The 15,210-nt window shown below is 44.0% G+C and overlaps 1 long non-coding RNA gene across 2 annotated transcripts in view; it reads left to right on the top strand.

Annotated features, from left to right (window-relative positions):
* The first annotated feature begins 4,024 nt into the window (after positions 1–4,024).
* Positions 4,025–15,210, top strand: part of LOC139762393 (uncharacterized) — a 28,762-nt gene continuing 17,576 nt past the window's right edge. For both annotated transcript variants that reach the window (XR_011715709.1, XR_011715710.1), the window contains exon 1: positions 4,025–4,771. This is a non-coding gene — a long non-coding RNA (uncharacterized lncRNA). The remainder of the gene's footprint in view (positions 4,772–15,210) is intronic.

The raw sequence follows: 15,210 nt of genomic DNA on the forward strand, positions 1-15,210 counted from the left end.
CCGTTATATCTTCCCTGTTTACAGTTAGTTTTGTCTCTGTAGAGGATTCATGTCGTGTTCTTCCTTTTGCTTTGGAGGTTTGTGAACGGCGACATCGCATAGCTTTATTTATAAGGCCATGCATTCATGTTGTTTACTTAAAGCACATCCGGGCAGTTCTCAAAATAAATCGAGACTCATCCATCTGCCTTTAAGGGTCAGGTCAAAGGCCAGGTCATCTTAACCCACGGGTCGTACAGTCATGCTCGAGGGATGAATGAATTAAACCAATTTTTTTTTTGTGTGTGTGTGTCGTTTTGCCCTAATTCACGCCCATGATTAACATTAATCACACCCATGATTTACACTCTCCGCGCAGACATGATGGATGTTCCTTTTCCCCCACACTTTAGATAATAAAGCGGACCGAGAAACTGCAAGACGGCCATAAACACAGACCCTCTCTCCGAGGTGGACCCGTACCAGACTGCTGCATCTTTGCATGAAACAGGACAGTCATTGTGAAACAGGAGCTTTAGATAGAGAATGTATTGGTGCGGTAGATGTAACCCCCCATCAAAATACCCTATCGTTTGTAGCAAGGAATTTCATTTAAAGAAACGACCAATTATTCAGTGATCACTTAGTTCTTCAGCAAGTAAAATTCTTTCATCAGGTAACCTCATTGCAGACTATTAGGTCTTCTTTTACCTGTCTACATATGTACTGTATTTTAAGTGCGGGTTTCCTGTTCTGTTTGTAGTAGGTAGACCAGGATACAGGCATTGCATATCTGTTGAAAACAGTTTACTGTTTACCCCATGGTAAAATATTGACCACTTTGCTACGCAAATGCATTGTTGAACATGGATTGACGCTTGTGATTTCAAATGTTTTTCGTAAAATGTTAGTGCACAAGGTACCAAGAAAACAAAAAACAATGTAATGTACATACGCAAAATAAAGTTTGAGAGGGACTTTGTGGAGACGTAGACTAATTCAAGATTAGCGATCAAATAAAAGTCAGTTGTGTGAGAGGTTAGAATCCAAAGGACATTAAATAAGTCTTCTGGGTAAGATTTCAGCGGAGGCTTAGTTCCCCTGAGCTTAAAACCCCATCATGTTTTTATGAAGACACGCCACGGAGCAATCATCCGACATGAGCTGCCTCTCTGGTCCATAACTCATGCAAGGAAAGCTATTATTTCTATTTCATTTCATCTTATTACTCCAATATTATCATTATTATTATTACTTTTTATGACGAAAGACATATTTTCGATTCGGCTCTGTTCATGTAGTGTATACATGATTCAGTTATTGAATATTAATCATATTTTCGATCCATACTCATTTCCTCCCTTTTGCATGTAGGCATCGTCATATATATTCTCTTTAATTATAGGTTAGGTAAGATTGTTTTGTTGACTTACGTGCGGATTATTTTATACAGTCTAGGCGGGTGGACTGTAGATGCGATACCTCTTTTATATAACCTATAACCACCGTCTACGCACTGCATCCTCGTCATGGCAGCAGGCAGGCAGTTGACTGCACTCGTGTTCTTCTGGTGGCGCATGTAATAACCAAAGACGGTCCTCTCGCAACCCTCCGCAGATCCCTTCCGGAAGTCCCTGGGAGAATGAAGCTGTGTTTCCCGAATTAGGATGGAATTATCCTCCGTACACAAGGGATATTCGTACAAATTAACGTCGGAGTTCCTCCGTGGGTTTCAGAGAGGAGTGCGTGACGGGCGGCAACACGCAGGGAGGTGGGGGCAGCTCCTCCATAGCCTAACCCCGACCCTGGCCGTGAGGGGGTAATAAAGCTACGTGGGTGAAACATGCCTCAGAGCACTCCATATTGCTCTCGCTGGATGATCGCGGCAACGTATCCAATCCAATGTACAACTAGAGATTATTTTCCCGTGGAAGAAGAAAAAACAAAAGACTTGCAGAGAACGCTTGTATGCGGATTGCAGTGCAGTGTAGCTGTTGAAATAAAGATGGACGGAAATATTGTTTTAGAAAATATCAAACGCACCTTTGGTTCCCTGGCCATATGTAGCATTTTCTTTGAATTATGATTAGATTAAGTTCAAGTTTATACCTTTTCACAAGGGGCCTCAGACAAAATCAAAACTAGAGTTATAGGTCCTGTTTCGCACTGAATTGTTCCGAACATGAAACTAATTTCAGTTAAGACGGCTGGTTAAGGGAAATTAATGAAGTGGAAAGTTGGATGCGATGTACCATTTACTAGACTGTGAAATCTCAGGACAATGTCTTTACCTTTTTTTATTTTCACTAGCCAGTTGACCTCGGTAACCCATTATGCTGATTGCTTATTAAGATTATATAGCAATAAGCTCATCTTTGCATGCTGAAGGATCATCACTGATGTATTTATTCCCAGCCAGCTAGGAAGCCATCTAAAGGCACTTTTACACTATTCATAAAGATCATTGGGCCCATAGATATCTCCGGTTTTCTACGAATCATCCACAGAAACGCTTAGGGAAAGCGACTGCCTACGAAACGGATTTTCTCTGGGAACCCTCCGGACGCAGATTGAAATTGTGTACACTATATTATCATTCATATGTATATCAGTTATAATATCCATTTCTATTATTACATTATAAAAATTGTGCTTTTAGATGTGTACAAATATGTATTAAGATTATAAAACATGTATTTCAAATTATATATCCAGCAAGATATCATGTTCAGACCGTCAACTGACTCTCGAACGAAAACAAACATTCAAGAGAGTGGCACAAGAGGTCACAGTAGGTATCTGCATTTTTTCTGTAACCCTGGTATTACCCAAAGCCTTTTCGTTATTTTTCTTTTCTTTTTCAACTCCATGTACACACTCAGGCAGTTAAATATGGCATTATTTAGGAGAAAAATGTTTAGGGTTCATAACGGCCGGCGTTTGTTTAGAATCGTTGGGCAGGGACAGTGGTTCTCGTTGTTGTGTGAACAGAACGGAAGGGTATGGGGGAAATCCAACCCACAGAAAACTGTATCCCATGTCTATGTCTAGTGTAAGCGTACCTTTGCCTTTACGCATCAAGGTATTTGAATAAGAGGGACGGCATACTGTACCGGATTCCGGTGACCAGAGGATCTGGTGTATTTCATTGTGGGTATGGTGTACACACACACCTCATATGTACGTGCGTATATCTGTATACACTAGTTAAAGTAAATGAAATAATAAGTTTCATGTGCGGAAAGGGACCCAAGGAATTCATCGCACACTGCAAGTATAATTTGTCGAGTAGCCTCGCCTCTGAAGGTGCGGGAGGTAGGTTATGCTCGAGTGCCGTCATTATGACAGGACCTTTTCATCGAAGGTTATTGGTGTATATTTGTTTATGTGCGTACATATGCTGGACGAGCGTGTGTATATATATACCTCCCAAGTTGTATATGTAGCTTAGGGAAAGGGACATCGCTTTCATGTGTAATGAAACACCATAGAGGTAGTGCGTGAAGCTATGCATGCCGCAGAAATTAGATTTCCAGCTATGTAGCATGCCGGGTCGTGCTTGCGTGTTCTCTCGAGCACAGTGACGTTAGCTATTTGGAAATTATATATATATGAGACAGTGTCATGTCACCTCTATACGAACACCAGCAACAATGCCGAAGTTAACCCCAGTAGGCATACCTATGCAAGCATATCACGTACCTTACAAAAGTATAAGCTGTTGGCAGTGTAGAAAGTAATGTAATTATTGCTTTGAATCCTACCCTTTTATCCAAACAAACCTATTCTACTTACCTACTTCCTCAGGACGCACGTTATGTGGTTTAAATTTTCCGACAAATATTTTGAAAACGTCCTTTTTTTTAACCACTCTGCTAAACTTTGCTTGTGTTAGATTAAGCTAGGCATGGTAAGATTGGTTAGTCACGCTGTGGTACATTTCAAAATAACTTATGTATTTTATCTTCACATCTGCTAGCTTGAACAGATAGTAGACAGCTACAACAGTAATGTCATTAAACCGGAAATCATAATGCACGTAAAATATACAGTATTGCAAACCCTTGTGACCGGCAGACATCGCGTGAGTACTGTGAATAAATTCAGGGTTGCACATTTAACGGATGTGTGGTTATTGGATCACTGAATGTGAGGAAGTGACCCGTTATTAGCTTCGGAGGTAGACGACGGTTGATTGTATTGGATGCATATTGTATGTATTGTGCATCTTTACATTAGTTATCCCGTCTGTTGGGCGATGAAATGGACATGGGGTGATAAGCTATTGATAGAGCATTTGAATTTACCTGAATGTTATTTTCATGATAAGAGTCACCATAATCATGATTTTTATTAGTAAAAATATTTATAAATCAAAAGTTTAGATTTGTGTGGCGCTCTACTGAACAGAAAAAGATGAGTCACTATGTGCGATGAACAAGACTTTTGTTGTCTGCCCCGTTCATGTTAGTGTTAGCTAGTGTGTCTGACTGCTGTGTAACATATTCCCATCTCTAGATCCTTGTAGTAATCTCAGGATTAACTAGGCATGGGCCTTAAACACGTGTTATTTTTCTTAATCCCTTTCTAGCTGACTGCAAACCGTTTACCATTATTCATCAGTTCATTATCTCTCCAGATGCAGAAGTGGCCAGGCGCCTTCCAGGGTACGAATTCGTCATCCATGGACACGACGCGTCGTGAGGAAAAGAGAATAAATTATAATAGCATGATGAGGCCCACGTCGCACCCCCTTGGCCGTTCGCAACAACGTATTTCAAAATGCATTCAGGTCAGCTTATATTCTTCATATTTTTTTTCCCGAATTGTATCAGTAACCCCATGGCATGACGTTGACACCCTTAAGGATCAGCTTAGAGATGATTCAAGTCATCAAAAGGGTCGCACCGACGTGCTGTAGGATCGTGCCAGTGCGCTTAAGCTGTAACGTATTTAGTTTGGCTGCATCATTTCATGTTGCATGTATGGCGCTGAACGTCATGGAGTAGAGGTTTACATGACGGGGAAGACCCATGGTGGAGGCTAATCCTGAGGTTCCAGGAAGAAGTCGTCGTTCCGCCGGAATGACGACGCCTCCCGAGATGTTATGAGGTCGGGGAGTACGGTAGTGTAGCCACAGCCTAGCCAGACGACTCGTCGTCACGTGCAGGAGGCAGGGAGGGAGTTTATCCTCCACGACACCTCTACATGCACACCGACCATCCTCCGCCGTCTCCTCACGCACGCTGCTACTCTAACTTATTCTGCACGCCACCGTTGTTCCACCGATTAATATGCATGCCACAGTTGTTCCACCGATTAATATGCATGTCACCGTTGTTCCACCGATTAGTACGCATGTCACCGTTGTTCCGCCGATTATACGCATGTCACCGTTACTGTTCCACCAGTTAAAATGCATGTCACCGTTCCATCGATTAATGCGCATGTCACCATTGTTCCACCAATTCAGACGCATGTCACCGCAAGTTGCTCCAGCGATTGATGCGCTTGTCACCGTTGTTCCACCAATGAAAACGCATGTCGCCGTCGTTCCATCAGTTAATGCGCATGTCGCCTTTGTTCCATCGATTAATACGTGTCACACTTGTTCCCTCAATTTGTACGCAAAGCATCATTGTTCCACCAGTTAATGTATGTAAGGATCCGTTGTTCCTCTGGTGAAAATGCCTGTCACCGAGGCTTGACCCATCCTTACTCGGCCTATTGTGTCCTAAGTATCTTAGGCGTCCGTCCGTCTTCAGTATCCTAGCTCGTTTGACCAACTGATTTAATTGCCGACTATACACACTCGCTGTAGATACTAGTGATGGACTGTGTCGTACAGTGACATAGCGTAATCCTGGTGCTTGTGACCCGACAACTCTTAGTCCCTTAATCACGACGATTTGAGCCATTGGCGTAATGGGCTGGTCTTTGACCTCACCTTTAGAGCTCACACACGCTCCCTGCCCAACACGACCTCCACACGTGTGACCCCCCTCCATCCACCACCACCGCACGCTCTCCCTCCAGAGCGCCTTCATTACATGCTTGACTATGACAGATGTCCGTCTCTGATAACGTAAATCTTCATCAGAAATACCGTGATCAAAGGGCAGTGTCTGTATAATCCTCGAGATGCAGGACGCGATGGCATGAGGGAACGTTCATCACCGGGGTAATAGACTAGACTAAGATAAGACCCTGATGGAGGGAGAGAGACATTAATCTGAACATGAGTCACTATTATTCATCGGTGCGTAATGTTAATACATGAGTCTCCGTCATCCTGTGTATCTGATCGCTAGCGCCTCTGGACGTTCATCTGGCTCAGGTCCTTGACAGTCCTTTTTTATTATTAGTGAATGGCAATATATATATATATATATATATATATATATATATATATATATATATATATATATATATATATATATATATGAGCAGAGGCACACGTCATGTTCACAACAGAGCCAGAAATTTTCCTCGAACGACCAAGGAACAGTTCCTTCGTAATGTGTAATTTCTTGCTGAGTTTCGCGGCGCTCAAGTCGAATGATGAAGGTAACAACTCCCGTGGGACAGTCTGCGCAGACGCGGAAATGATACTCGAGAAGGAGGTATGGTCATGAATTTTATAAAAGTTCTCGTAATTTGATTCACTTTTTGTTCTTCGTCAGACGCTCCTTGGGCTGAGCTCAGATCCTTTTTAAAGTCGAGAATTTATGCAAATTCCATCTCTGCCAAGTCGTATTCCCTTCAAAGCTCTGACTTACGAACACCCTCACATCCTCCGGCTTTGACCACAACCTTAAAGGTCAGGTCATCATAGGCGAGGCCATTCTGCTGAAGGGTCGTATCTTCGTGCTCAAGGGTCGTGCCGTCGTATTCAAGGGTCGTACCGTCGCACTTAAGGGGTGTAGAATTCAGAAAGACGTATCGTCTGGTGTGTGTGTGTGTGTGTGTGTGTGTGATACATGTCAAACTATCGTCTCCCTGCACATGTGGGTGATAACAGTAGTGCACACACTATGAGTAGCATCAGACTTTCCCTCCCTGTACAACACCTAAACAGCGTAGATGTTGCAACAGTGACTGTATGTTAGAATTGCGCTACAACAGTGACTGTATGTTATGATTGTGTTACAACAGTGACTTTGTTACGATTGCGTTACAACAGTGACTATGTTATCGTTGTGTTACGACAGTGGCTGTGTTAAGACAGTGACTGGGTAGACGTGCGTGTGTTTGTTCATACACAGCCTGGTCTCCCTACACAACACACAAAACCAGAACTCTCTCTCTCTCTCTCTCTCTCTCTCTCTCTCTCTCTCTCTCTCTCTCTCTCTCTCTCTCTCTCTCTCTCTCTCTCTCTCTCACCTAACAGGTCTTGGGTCGATGCCCTCCCCTGCAGAGCAGTAGGGGCGGTGCTAGCCACACCAGGATGACGTAATGAGTGTGGTGTAGCCGTAATGAGGGTTGGTGGTGGTGGGGTGGGTGGTGTGCAGCAGTGTCGTCTGCCCAGCAGCGCGTGTCGTGGTTCGAGTCCCGAACACCTAAACACGACAGATCGGTCGCGATGTCTCACCTTTTGCACAGACTGATGATTATATATATATATATATATATATATATATATATATATATATATATATATATATATATATATATATATATATATATATATATATATACCTTTCTAAAGGCTGCGCTACTGTCAGTAGCACGGAAAGGGAGGAAAACTCCCTTTTAGTGATCATTTCTTTGGCAGCCTCACCAGAGGTGACTTTTCACTCGCGGTGTAACCTCGAGCAGGCGGAGTCCGGCAATACATATATATAACCTACGCTTTTGAACCTTGACAGCCTAGCGTGTGCCCGGACTGGTAAGTGTAGCATGGGGTGTGGTCGTCGTATATTGATGCCGTGTGTGACTCTCACTTGGATAGAGTGATCTCTCAGTTGTTTCTCCGTTTTTCTGATCATAGGATCACTCTTGACCGACATGTAATCAGGGAAAGGTTTGTACATTGGCCTGGGATTATTGGAACACCAGATAACTTACGTTCTTGATAACTGTTATTTCTTAACATTAACCCCTGCAGGTGATGTATAACTTTTTCCCAGAAGAGCCAGGTATATTATATGGCTTATTCCATTCATAGTTTCTTATTATGGGTATTATATTTAGGTTAACTGATTTATGTTTCTCAGTGTTGGGGCGATGGACATAAGTTTTATTTTCCTTCATCGAATTTTTTTTTTTTTTAACGATATTCTGTTTTTGTTTGTGTTCACTGTGTGCATGTACCTGTATCTGGCTATGAGACGTTCCATTTCTGTGGCTTCACGTGATGCAACATGAGTGGAGCGTTTCGTATCGTAATGGTGTTAGTCAGGACCATCACGTCCCACGCAGCACATACGGGCCTCGCCATGCTGTCGCCGAGCCGTAGGCTTAAGCTAGTGCAGCTTAATGGGCAGTCCGCCCCGGCCATCCCTCACAGATTACTGATAATGGCCGCTTTCTAAGCTGGTGTCAAGAGGAGGAATATATGTACATATAAGCCGGCAGCTGTCCAGCCTAGAGAGAGAGATGAGAACGCGTGTCAGGGGGGACCAATTCAAGTTGGGCAAGGGCGACAAGTGAGGTCCCTTGGGGTTCAGTGTAGGAACCACTGGTGTTTCTGATATACGTAAATGACTTGCAGAAGTTATCGATGAAGTATATGAAACAGGAAATGTAAAGTATAGATGAAACAAAATGCTTAGACTCACAGGGAATACAAAGTACGGATGATTATCAAAATGTTTGGTCATGATAAAGGGAATGAACAGAGAAGACGGCTACAACAAGGTATGTTGCCTAGATCGTGCCAGTGCACATATCGAGAGAACCTCGCCTGAGGGAGATCGTGAGGGAGCCACGTTGTACTCCGGTGCTGCACTGAGCTAAGAACACGGCCAATAAGTTGCTCATATGCGACGGATATTCGACCTAAGTTGGAATGACAACAGTTTGGTCCCCATACTTTGGGGAATCAAAGACAAAGTAGGTGATGGTCCAGAGGTATGGATCGAGTAGGGATATTATGGAGAGATTTTTGCTGTCCCTCTATTAGCTAGGTCTCTGTGCCGGGCTCAGACCCTTGTCTTAGAACGAACCCTCTCTCATTTAATCAAGGAAGGAAGCCTCTGATATTTCCATATTAGAAGAGGAGGAGAATAAGGCCACGTTTAGACGTTAATTCGGAAGTCGTTGACGTCAGAAGGGGACTCTTAGAACAAGAGACCATAACTAGGAAGTAGACAAAGTAGATATCAAGGGAGGGACGCAAGAAAGTATTTCTTGAGCAGTCAAATAGCGGACTCGTGGAGCAAGCTGAGCCAAGGGGAAGCACTGCAAAGACGGACGCACAGCTGGAAGGCTCTAGAATAAGGACTCGAAGTACGAGGTGTTCAGATACGTGGCTTCACCAGTGTAAGACGTATTTGCTGTTTATACAAATAGGTTATGAGGCATGCGTACACAGGGACATACATATACACACACATACATACATAAACGCGCGTGCGCGCGAAATTGTGCCAGGCATTTGCACCACGTGACTCGAAATGGCGGGAAAAGTGCAAAGACCCCGGGCGGGTTGGTCACGCACACCTGCACATGTTATTGACCACCAGGCGGAGGTCCGCACCCTCACCCTCTCCCCCTCAGCATCCTCCCACCTGCAGGTCTCCCCAACATCTCCTAGGCCACCGTGGCCACAGGCCTCCCCCATTCAACCCCTCCACGTAGACTCCGCTCCCCCCCTCGCCAATTGGTTCAGTTTTCAATGGACCTGACGGAATATAAATTACAGTTCGGTCGTGTATTTCAGTCACTTGTCACCCAACACGCCTCGTTACTTTGGCTTGGTCGCTTGAGCACGACTGTGTGACGCCCTACGGATCAGGTCAACGGCCCTGGCCATGTTACCTAGTGGTTGACACACCATCGTTATCAAGGGTCGTACTTTTAAAAAAAAGGCAGGCGGCTGTAGTCATACCCAAGGAGTCGTTCTGTCGTGTTCGAGGGTTGCACCGCGTCGTGGTCGAAGGTCGTAACGTCGCGCTCAAAGGTCTCATCGTCGTGCCCGAAGGTCTGAACTTTTGGAAACACCCTCGAATCATTGAAAATCTCTCACTCTCTCGTCACCCGTTCATGTTACAGATGTTCCAAACTGCAGTACGCAACCTTGCGAGACTGCGGGTGATAACGAAGACTCCGGGGCCCTCGCGAACCTACAGTTACTGGAAGGGAACCGATTTAACCAACGCCAGGTCTAGGCTGGCTGGCAGCTGTTTGGTCGCTTATGATGCATAGCAAGTCGGAAACACTTGAGTTGTTCTCGGTGTTAGAGAAACTGGGTGGCTTCCTAACATCACCTGGGTCAGTCCTAGGTCTTGGGTGTTTCGACTCAGGATTCCTCGGGCTTTGCATTGATCCTGTGACCTTGACTCTGACTTGTGAGAGTAAAGATGGCAATGGGGAAGAATCAGAGCGTCTTTTTAATGGATCCGTGAGACATTTAAAGGGATCACTAAAGGCCAAAACCTTTGTAGTCTGGATGAATACCAGTGGACCTGGACGGTTTGACATTGACTCAATTTCTTCCTTGTACCAAAGTCCTTTTGATATTTATGTTAATCGCAATATTGTAGAAATGCTTGGACACTTCTTTTTTTTCAACTAACTTTCTTCTCGAAGTTGATTCCAGTTCGTGTCTGCTAATGACTTTGGTAACTCCTGTGATCAGAAGGCCCGATGTTCTCATGTTTTGTCTCCCTCGTGATTACCGTAACTATCATCATCCAAGAGCACGGCAGGACCAGCATTACCTTTCACATGACCTTTTGATGGCTCAGGTCATCATGACCCAAGGGTCGCACCGTCGTGCTCAAGGAGCGTACCGTTGTCTAACCCTTCATGCTCGAGTATCGTACCGTCGTGTTGAAGGAGCGTACCGTTGTAGTTACTCTTCGTGCTCGAGGGATCTTCCGGGGCGTGCCATCTCTCCCGTACCTTCCTGTTGTGGCGCGCGTGTGGATGAGGCGGGCGGTCGACCGTCCGCCCACCCCGCCGGTGCTATAGGAGAGCTCCGGGGTGCATTATACGACTCGGTCAGTCTCCCTCGCCTGAGGCGGCAGCGGGACATAGATGACTCCCACCCCACTACCCCAGTTCTCCTGGCCCGCCCGTTACCTCCACTGGTCAGCTGAGCGGCAGGAACTCAGCCACAGTGTGGGGGGGAGAGGAGGAAGGAAGTAACCCTTCCTCCACCCACCCTAATCTGACAAATCCTAGAAAACGGCACGATGGCGCCGGAAACCTAACCTTGTTGCTATTTAAGATAGAAAGGGACAGAAGCGGGAGACCTGAGATCCTGTTTTCCCGTATCATTACTTTCCAAAAGAAGGAAAAGAGGAAGGAGCCAAGTGAAGATGTTCCTTTCAAAGCTCAGTCTTATGTTCCGCACAGTGCTGTTATGCGTCAACTGAAATCGAACAAGCATGAAGAAGATATATATATATATATATATATATATATATATATATATATATATATATATATATATATATATATATATATATGCTTTGGTATGTTTTGGACAATCACATGTTTACCAAATGGCGTCCTAGCTTCGTCTCTTCGATGTATATCAACTGACATATTTCTCTCTTGTGTCTCCCCTGATGATGTGATTATTACACGAAAGTGCACTTGGGAACTTATCGTGTTTCATTTTCACCGTGGACTCATAGGAATATATATATATATATATATATATATATATATATATATATATATATATATATATATATATATCGAGGACGGTCTACACAGACGTAGTGTACAGGTTCCCATGTAGGTCCCACACACCAGGGGCGGCGTTGAGGACAGTTTGTGTGCTTAAGTTGTAGGACAAGTGTCAGGAGCCTGGAACACGCCCCCTAACGACTTCGTGAAATGAGATTAGGGATATCTCTGGGGAGATATGGCTGGGAACAAGTTAGTCTTTAACGAATTAGTCATTATGTAAAATTTGTATACTCCTTTGTGGCTGGAAACTTGTTACGTTGGAGACACAATTTGAGCTCTGCGATTATTATTTTGAGGGAGCAAGTCTTAAAAATGCTTACGATTTATTTTGGACATTTTTGTGTTCTCCCTAACGTCCAGTTAATACCCAGTTTTTCTACCTTTTAGTCAATTAGTGATCATATCTTCTTGTTTACGGCCTTAATGACCATTGGCAATCAGTAGGCCTAAATCCCCAGCCAATCAGCCAATAAAATGCGAGTTAAGAAACCTAACACTAGAATTACAATCTTGTACGCTACCCCCACGGAGCTAAGGAACACACATTTTGAAGTTTCGGTGTCAGTAATGAATGGCTCCTCATACATTCGCCCCCCCCCACACCCACCTCCCTCACCCCTCGCATGACAAAAATATGCAGCTGGCTCATGTGGCACAACAATGAGGGAACGACAACAATGGTCAGTGACAGTGGAGAGTCTCTTAAAATGGCATTAGAGCGACGCATGGCGGCGGCTGGGGAAGTGGGCCGACCGTCACCTGCCCTCCCTCCACATCCGCCCACCCGCTGCCGCTACCATGCATACAACACTCACTCTCCTTACTTCCCGCCTACTGACACTACAACCTCGAATATATCCACTTAAATATTATACCCTGATGTGACAGTTACAGTTGAAACGAATCGGGAAAATATTATCCACGGGTGAGCAAAGATAGGGGAGAGACATCTCCTCCCGCATCGGGAGAATATCATCGCGCATCCGCCAGCTTGGGAACCGCTTCCCACCTGCTTCCGAAATGACGTTTTCTTTGCATCTCCTCATCAGCCGAAACGTGAACACGCGAATACAAAATTATAACCTCTAATCCCTCGGTAAATTGGGCCGAATTTCGTGTACGTTATTCCGGAACTAGGTCGATAATCCCCTTTGCTGGAGGGACATTAATGAAAGCAACATGAATGGATATTTACGAACGGTGACCAGACGACGAGGAGATAAACACTGGTGGATATCCTTGATCGTAGGGCTTCCTGGCCTATAGTTACGTCCTCACTCTCCCAACTAAGTACACACACACACACACACACACACCACACACACACACACTGACCTTTACGCCAACTGGACTCGGCCAACAGCATTCCAATACAGTAATACCGGCTCAGTTCTATGTTTTCCTTTTCCTCCACTTCAGATAAGATCAGCAAGCCGTCCGCACACGCGCGCACAGACGGACGTTTGTATATATATATATATATATATATATATATATATATATATATATATATATATATATATATATATATATTGGATGTTAAGTACGTCTTCCAATTAGTAATTTGTATGTTAGTTATGGAAATGTTTAGCATCAGGCTACTTAGTGTGATGCAGTACAAGAGTGACACGATAGTTATGTATGCCAAGTACACATGTGACCCAATAGCTGAGTCGATGCCAGGTGTGTGTGTGTGTGTGTGTGCGCGCGTGTGTATATGTGTGTGTGTGTGTGTGTGTGTGTGTGTGTGGCCTGGATAGGGTGGGAGATGGTGTCCAGTGTTGGGACGACGACCGACCGAATTCAGGCGCCGCCGTCATAGCCAAGTTTCCGTAGTATACAACTCTCTGGGGAGAACACAACTGGCTCCGCTGATTAGTGCTTTCGGCGTCAATTGGGGATCGATGCTGACCATTGCTGGTGCTTCTATATTTCATATAGAAACACGAGAATTCTATCTACCTCCGGCGATAGCCTACGAAAGGATGCTTCTTGCACGGAAGGAGTTATAGAATTAACTGCATCGTCACCATATTCAATGTTTTTTCCTCGTGCTTGTTCGCCGTCTCCCGCGTTAGCGGAGCAGCGTCAGGAACAGACGAAGAAAAGGCCTCATTCGCCCACGTCCATTCTATAGCTATCGTGTGTAATGCACCGAAACCACAGCTCCCCCCTTATCCACAACCAGGCCCCACAGACCTTTCCGTGGTTTCCCCCGGCTGCTTCACATGCCCTGGTTCAAGTCCATGGAGACAGCACGTCGACCCTTAGATATAACTATAGACTTCATTAAATCAGGTTTGGGTTGGTTAGGCACATATTTGGTCAGGGGCACCAATTGAATTTTAAAAGCAGATTTCCTTTTTTTAATCCAATCCAACGAAACATTTCAATCTAGATTTTTTTTTTTTATTTTACTGAGGCTTAACAACCTTGTCAGCGGCAGCCATAGTGGCGTTCAGTCAGTGGTGCTTGTCAGGGCCGTTAGACCTAACGGCTCGCCCCGCATGACTCACGTGTCCATATGGCCTGCGAATGACATGATACGGCGGCCCTTACGTAAAATGTAATGATAATAATAATAATAATAATGATAATAATAATAACAGTAATAATAATAATAATATTAATAATAATAATAATAACAGTAATAATAATAATAATAATAATAATAATAATAATAATAATAATAATATTAGTGGGGATAGGGAAGAAAGAATACTTCCCACGTATTCCCTGCGTGTCGTAGAAGGCGACTAAAAGGGAAGGGAGCGGGGGGCTGGAAATCCTCCCCTCTCGTTTTTTTTTTTTTATTTTTTTTTTCCAAAAGAAGGAACAGAGAAGGGGGCCAGGTGAGGATATTCCCTCAAAGGCCCAGTCCTCTGTTCTTAGCGCTACCTCGCTAATGCGGGAAATGGCGAATAGTATGAAAAAAAAAATATTAGTAATAATAATGATAATAATAATAATAATGATAATAATAATAATAACAATAATAATAATAATAATAATAATGATAATAATATCATTATTATTATTATTATTATTAACTTACTGGTAGTAAGTGGTGATAACAGTCTGACTTTTAGAAGAGCATCTTTGTGACAGGCAGTAACCGTGTAACTATATATAACAATGTCTCGGTGACTGGTGGTAACAGTGTGACTGACCGGTGACAACTGTCTTTGATCGTGACTGACGGTAACCGTGTGTGACAGTGACCTGTACTCCATGGGTGTAGAGAGCCGTTCTGAGGAGACAAACATGTTATCCCTGTCCACCACCTCCATCTTGTCTGTCTGTTTTATGGTTACCCCTCCACGACCGTGTGTGTGTACGTATGTACGTATCCCTGTGTCCTTATAC

Source organism: Panulirus ornatus, chromosome 43, assembly GCF_036320965.1.
Source record: "Panulirus ornatus isolate Po-2019 chromosome 43, ASM3632096v1, whole genome shotgun sequence".
In the NCBI taxonomy this organism is placed as follows: domain Eukaryota; kingdom Metazoa; phylum Arthropoda; class Malacostraca; order Decapoda; family Palinuridae; genus Panulirus; species Panulirus ornatus.